Source organism: Dasypus novemcinctus, chromosome 8 (assembly GCF_030445035.2).
Source record: "Dasypus novemcinctus isolate mDasNov1 chromosome 8, mDasNov1.1.hap2, whole genome shotgun sequence".
Lineage (NCBI taxonomy): Eukaryota > Metazoa > Chordata > Mammalia > Cingulata > Dasypodidae > Dasypus > Dasypus novemcinctus.
The window spans coordinates 36175546-36183253 of NC_080680.1; the positions used below are offsets into that span (position 1 = coordinate 36175546).

Consider the following 7708-nt stretch of genomic DNA (forward strand, 5'->3'; position numbering starts at 1 on the left):
GGCTATTGTGTTCTTTCCACACACAGGCAGAAAAAAATTAACTTTGAGTACTATTTTGTTTAAAATCCAGCAATGACATACCTTCCAGGAAGAAATGAGCAGTCTTTCACATCTCAAATTAACTACTACATACTTTGGTCTCCAGTGTCAAGTACTACCCAGATGGACAAGACATGTTAGTCAACAGAATGGCCAGAGGACAAAAGGTCCAGAGACCTCAGTCCTTACCCTCCACAATGACACTGCCCCAGGCTACTCCAAGATTTTAGCACAAGTAACATATGAGGAAAGGTGGAAGAGAACCCAAGAAACACTCTCTTCATTCTAGACAGATGGGCGAGTACTTAAGAGAAGATTATAGGACAGACTAAAATCCACACCAGATGGCACTGAAAGGTAGTTTTTCCCCTCCCTAACCTGAGTGTGAGGCCTCATGAACGAAAATAGGCTAATTTTAGACAAAAGGAAGATGATACATTCAGGACCAGTTCCTCGCGGCTGGGGGAGTGCCAGTTGCACAGAGCCCCATGTTGGGACTTCAGAGCGCTGGATTAATGCTTTGCTCTGTCTGCCTTGAAAGGCTTACTAATTTGGGGGCAAGGGCTCCCATATTTTCGTTTTCCCTAGGCTCCACAAATTATGCATCCATGCCTGGAGACCTTTTATCTGCCCTTTCGGATTGTGTTGTAAATTCAGTCTGTGGTCCCACTGAGATAAATTAATGACTTTGTTTTTCTTCTTTTTTTCTTTCTGGAAACTAACTTAGAAGGTTTTTCTATGACTATGCAGGTAAGTTTTGTGTCTCTGATGCTTGTCTTCTGAGGTAGTAGATACAGAAAAACTAAAGTAGAGAACTGAATGTGGAGAATTTAAAAAGAAGAGACACAGATACTAAATAAACCAGTATAAATATATTTCAAGTATAAGCTTGGCGACATTTGGAATCAAGAGCTGGTTTGCATTTTGACAGCACAAACTTTCCAGTGGTTACAGACATGAAAATGGAATGAGGATAATTGTTTCCATTTAGAAGCAAGAGAATATAGTATTTGTTTCCATCAGACTGGCCAAAACCAAAGGCTATTCTTTCCAGATGGGTTGCTCCCTCTATGACTCAGCTTGGAACTCAGCATTAATTTACATGGAAATTTCTTTTAGCCTGGGGCCTAAAGAAGTCAGTGAAACTCTTGATGTATGGATATATTCAAGGAATTTTAATTTCCTTTTTTTACTTTCCTTTCCATTTTTTTTCTGCTGCTTCTCATGAACACTTGTTCAATTACTACATTTTATCAATTCATGGTTTCATGTTCTCAGAGAAAGACAGCCTTTAAATAGATTTTCCACTACTTAAAGACTGACATTGATAATAATCTGCAATGAGACCAAATGAAAAGAATATTATCCATTATTTAGTTTACTGAATGTGAGAAATCTTGTTCCATTTATCTATGCAATAGCCGAAAGTTATCCAAAGTTTCTGTCTTTTTAGGTTATTTCATAATACATTATCATATTATAGGGAGGTAGCAACAGCTACTATGAATTAATATTTATCATATGCTTCGTGCATGTCAGATGCAAATGATCTCATTTTAGCCTGCATCCCTACAATCAATATTCTCATTTTACAAATAAGTAAACTGAGACACAGAGAGGGTAAGAAACTTGGCCAAGCCCCACGCTCAGTAAATGAGGAGACTGGCATTTGAATCCAAGCAATCTGACTAATTCTGAATTAGATTGTGAAGATAATTTTTCTGAGTCAGTCTTCACAACCAAAAAGTAAACAGTGGTAACAATTGCAAGAAGGCACATTATTATATTATTCACACATCAAAGTTTAAAAAAAGGATTCGGTACTAGAAGGAAAGCTAAAAAATGTAACATGGGACTGTATAACGTAGTGAAACCTCATGTAAAATACAAATATAGTTGATATTCCATACTAGACTGTTTTTACAAAATACAAATACCAATAAACTACAGAGAAGCAAACAGAATAGCTGCTATGTATGGCAGGGAAAGCATAGATTGAGAGGTAATGCGTTTTGTTTGTTTAGTTGATTGGTTTTTGTTTTTTAGTAATATTATTACTGGAATAATGAAAATCCTCTGCTAATGATTGGGGTGATAAGGCACAACTATGTGATTATACCAAATACCATTGATTATACACTTTGAATGGATTTATGCTTTATTAATATGCATCAATAAAATTGATTTGTTTAAAAATATATATATATTTTTTCATTTAAAAAAGGTCTAAGGCAATGCTTCAATTTGGTTCATAAATTGTAACAAATGTACCTCACTAATATAAGATTTGAATAAGAGGGGAACATTTGTGTGAGGTTAAGGTAGTTGTACGGGAATTCCCTATACTTTTGATATAACTTTTTTGTAATCTGAAACTTCTCTAAAAATAAAACATAATAATAATTGTTAAAAAAGGGTTTGGACAATGGATTTCTTTGGCCACTGAACCAATATCCTAAGTCTTTACTGCTGCAAACAATTTTAAACCTCTTCTGAAGCAAAGGAAATAGGATCATTTTCCATATGAGTGCATTTTTCCTTTCCAGATACTACAAGCCATTTCTCTTCCTGTGTTCTAGCTTCAGGTGGCAGCAGGTACAATAACTCCTGAAAAATTAAAATTCACTCAGTAATATTGATTATTTGACCTCTCTTTACTAATTATCCTAGTATTCGGAAGCACTGACATTTTTCCCCTAATTTTTCTCAGGTGTTTTGATAATAGCTATTCCTCTCATTTCTTATGTACCTACTAACCTAAAAAGTCATTTAAATCTCCTATCTCTAATTTTACAGTAATTCTGTAAGGCAGATATTATTATTATTATTGTTATTATTTTATTGATCACAAAACTATAGGTTATAAAAGGTAATTACTATTTTCAGGGTAAATTAATGATGAAAATGTGATTTGAATTCAGATTTTTGGCTCATAAACCACTATCCTCTGCACTACACTGCCCCCATGTTATAACAAACCCTTAGCAAATATTTACTTAGTTCTTTTCTTTCCTTCTTCTCTGGTAGCAATGTTTCCTGACTTTCACAAAGAATAAAAAAGGTGATATATCTCTCACTTATCATTTACAAAGTACAATCTTCTATATGATGGAGTTGTGCCAAAAAATGAAATATGCCCTTTCTACACTCTCACAAAAGTATTTCCAAAAGTAATTACCTATTTTTCATATTTAAATGGTCAGATTAGGAAAACCATAACTTTCCTTTTTAAAGCAATGACATTTCGTGAACTTCCATAACCATTCAGTGGAGGATATTGAAAATGATGTTATGTGCAATGTAATGAAATGCTATTGTCCTACTCCTAGCAAATTGTGTTTTCTAAAAGTGGCTAAAAAATCTCTCTATTCTTTCTAAAATCATCTAGGTCCTTGACACTCCTCCTTTAAGAGGGAGAGTCTAATTTCCCTCCCCTTGAATCTGATCAGGCTTGTGCTAGGTTGTACCCAAAAGAATATGGCATATCATCATATAGGCTTCCCAAATATGCGTGTTTGCTTTGTAAGTTCACAACTTTTACTGTCCACCTACTGTTTATGATGTGCATGTATGTATGATATACTTCAATAAAATTTCATTAAAAAGAAATAAAAAAATATAAGAATGTGGAAGAAGTAAAGTGGTGTGACTTCTGAGGCTAGGTCATAGAAGGTGATGAAGCTTCTGCCTTGAGCTACTGTGTCAAGAGCCTTACTTCCTCAAGGCTGCCATGCTGTCTGGAAGCCCAAACTATTCTATGTGGAGAAATCAACTTGCAGAAGTTCTGAAATTATTATATGAAGAAAGTGACAACTGGATAACCATCAGCTGCTCCAACCCCCTCTACCCTCTCCATTTGTCCAACTCCAGCCAACTGCCTGCAATTGCAGGAGATTGCAGAACTTCCTCACAGGGAAGAAGAGGTCTGAAGACAGAGGGGGTCCCTGCCCAAGAGGACAATAGAGGTGGTGGACTTATGACTAGGATATTCCCATGATGCTCTCTTGATCTCTCTGGATACTTTTTTTTTTTTAATTTATAATTTTATTGGAATAACAGTTGTTCACAGTGAGATCTACACACATATACAGAATTATTATATTTAAATTCATATAGAACAATATTCACAATTTTAAATTGCACTTTGGAAATAAGTAGAGGAAGTACAGCTTAAGTTTTACAATAAAGAAAAAGAAAAATACAAGACAAAAACCCAGACAGGGTTAACAGTAAAAATATGACCGTCTCTTCTTGATAGAACATGTGGAAACTTTCTGTTGGAAAGCTACATTTTCTTTATCAGTTTGTCCAAATCATCAAAATACAGATGATTCAGTGCCATTTTGCCAAAAACTCATTTGGCAGGATCATAGACCAACATTTTTGAGAGCAAGTCCAAACCATTTTCATCCAAGTTTTGACATGAGATGCTAGGCTTCCTGGTTTCCACTTAGGAAATATATTCTTATAATCTTGTAAAGATTCCACTTCTGGCCATACCTCATTATTGGGGGCACCTAAAGCTCTGAAAATCCTGAAATGTTGATCAATCTCTGAATCCCGATGGAAAAGTGGTTTCTTAGTTGCTATTAATAATTTCACAAATGTAGTACCTATACTCCAAATGTCAACTAGAGTCGAGTAGCGAGCTGATTCCAGCAACACTTCTGAGGACTATACCAAAAGAGAGAAAATTGGGGAAGGTACTTATGGAGTTGTATAAGGGGAAACACAAGACTACAGGTCAAGTGGTAGCCATGAGGAGAATCAGACTAGAAAGTGAAGAGGAAGGGGTTCCTTGGACTGCAATTTGGGAAATTTCCCTATTAAAAGAACTTCGTCCTCCAAATATAGTAAGTCTTCAAGATGTGTTTATGCAGGATTCCAGGTTATAGCTCATCTTTGAATTTCTTTCCACTGATCTCCAGAAATACTTGGATTCTGTCCCACCTAGTCAGTTCATGGATTCCTCACTTGTTAAGAATTATTTATACCAAATCCTACAAGGGATTGTGTTTTGTCACTCTAGAACAGTTCTTCACAGAGACTTAAAACCTCAGTATCTGTTGATTGATGACAAAGGAACAATTAAATTGACTGACTTTGGGTTTGCCAGAACTTTTGGAATACCTATCAGAGTATATACACATAAAGTGGTAATGCTCTGGATACTATTTTACTTTAAATAGCTCTACCTCAGATCAGCCTAAATCTAGTATTATAGTGCAGAGGCACACAGCGGAGAGCTGTTATCTGTAGGTGAGAAGAGATTGAGTTAAGGCTGAGGAAGTGTCCTTGAGGCAGGAGAGAACATAATAAGAAGTAGGGACTGTAGAAGGTCGGCATGGGTGGAATGCAGAAAGTGCTTGAGAGCATGGTGAGGGAAAAGGATTTAGAGCTTGGGAGCTAGGGCAAACCAGGTCTTGCTGGTGTCCAGAAGAAAGTTAGCCTTTATCTGAAATGCTATGGAAACCATTGAAGGAGCTTTAATTTTGTGTGTCATGGTAGTAATTAGATTAGCAATTTTTAGAAATTCCAGTTTTATATTTCCATTTTTGCAATTATAAAATATTTTAATTGAATCTTGTTAATATTATTTTATGAAAATGAGTGCAAAGTGGAAAAAATAAAATGTTTACTAGTAAACAGTAAAGAATTCATAAACTTAATCCAATGGAAATGGAAATCCTTAATTGAGTAAAAATGTACAAAACTTTGGGTTCAACCATATTCTTATTGAACTAAAGGCAGCTGACTCAGTGTTCAATTCTGGGAATAAAGTTTAAACAATTGAAAAATATGTGCAAAAATCTGCAATTTTTGATACATATTAAATGCATGGCAATGGTTGGCTACCTATGAAAGTACAAAATACAAAATTGATCAAACTATTAGATACCTTAACTTTGAGTGACAAGTCCTGGGTACAGTCACTTTCTAACCTTGAGACTGTAAACAGACCATCCAATTCCTCTGAACCTCACTTCCCTCAAATGTAAAAATAGTGAAACTAACCCCTTCCTATCAGATAACTGGAGTTAATGTCTGTGAAAAACCTGTGAAAACTGTAAATACATGTATTTTTACACCCAGGATCTAAAGAAGAGTTACCTACATACGTGTACAGGGAATGGGGTGCAGGTGGGGGAGAGACAGGGAGAAGGACAAGGGTCCTAAGTCCTCCACATTTTGGGGCAGAATCACAAAAACAGAAAGGGCACCCCCTCTATGTCTTCTGTAGCTGGTCTCAAACCTGGCTTGTGAGCGAGAAGAGAGTCTTAGAGCAACTAGGAAGATCAGAAAAACCTTGGACCCTTACAATATCGAGTGTGGAATGAATAAAGCGATACATAAACTAGTTCATTCAGAGGGAAATGTATTTCCAGCAAAAAAGGTTGATAGGGACATCATGGGAAGTTAATCAGGGCAAAAAAAATTGATTTGAAATCCTCAGTTTTATAGTTATCACTGAAAGGGCATAGTGTCAGAGACTGATGGCAAAGGAATGAGAAAGAAAAACAAACAACCGTACACAGCTGGGACAATAGAGACTGAGCTTTGAGGAAAGTAATGAGTCACACTAGGAAGTAACTATACACTTTTAATTAATATAAATATAATCCCAGTGCTTACTTCATGCATTGGGCAAAATAATGAATGAATGAATGAACAAATGAGTAAATAAAAGAATAAACAAATAAATAACAGAAGTTCTCTTTATAATGGTGGAAGTGGTTAGGCTGGATAGTTATTAGACTTCCAATCCTCTTATCATTTCCTGACTTAAAAAGATGCAAACCAACTGAAAATCAGGACCATTGTGTTCTAACATTCTGCCTAAAGTGTACTCTGAGCTTGAGCAATGTTTCGAATATTTGGGAAGAAGGTTTGGTTGTACGGTGGTAAACAATGTTAGTTTTCTATTGATATCCATTCTCCCCTTATCTTTGCTTATAAAATCCCAATTTGGGGTCCATTGTGTACAGTATTCACTGATTGACTTGGACCAGGGCACTCTTGACATTTTGAGCTGGATCATTCTTTTTTCGTAGTGGTTGGCTTGTGCACTGTAGTATGCTTAGCAGCATCACCGGCCTCTACCACTAGTCGACAGTAGCACCTCTCACCCAATTGTAACAAACTGTCTCCTGACATTGCCAAATGGTTTCTGTGGAGGGCAAAGTTGATGCTCGTTGAGAACCACTGGCTTAGACTAAGCGTGACTGATAAAGTCCTATAAAGCAGTCTGCTAAGGTGAGCATGAAGGCAAGGTGTCTGGAAGAAAAAAAGATAAAAGAGAACAAATATATTTGGTAACACTTCTCTTTACTCTCTCTTATCTTCCTTTTCTTTCTTCCTGCCTTGAATCCAGACATGATGCCTGGAGCTCCGACAGCCACCCTGAGACCATGAGATAACCTCCATATGGCAGATGCCAAAAGAATCTCAGGGTTCCTGATACCATTTTGTTTCTGACTCGATGCCAGCAGGGGTCTTCTTCTGGATTTATTGTAAAAAAAAAATCCTATTGATTTAACCATAATTAGTCATATCATCTGTTACTTACAGAAGGACAAAACTTAACTGATGTACCCAAACGTAGAAACTGTCTCTGTGAATCCATTTAATCCATATAGGAACAAAGAGAGAAGAGGAAGAAGGGACTAAA

At 36.3% G+C, this 7708-nt stretch overlaps 1 pseudogene; it reads left to right on the plus strand.

Moving 5' to 3' along the window:
- Positions 1–783: 783 nt before the first annotated feature.
- On the plus strand, positions 784–5228 carry LOC101417761 (cyclin-dependent kinase 1 pseudogene; annotated as a pseudogene).
- The last annotated feature ends 2480 nt before the right edge of the window (positions 5229–7708 follow it).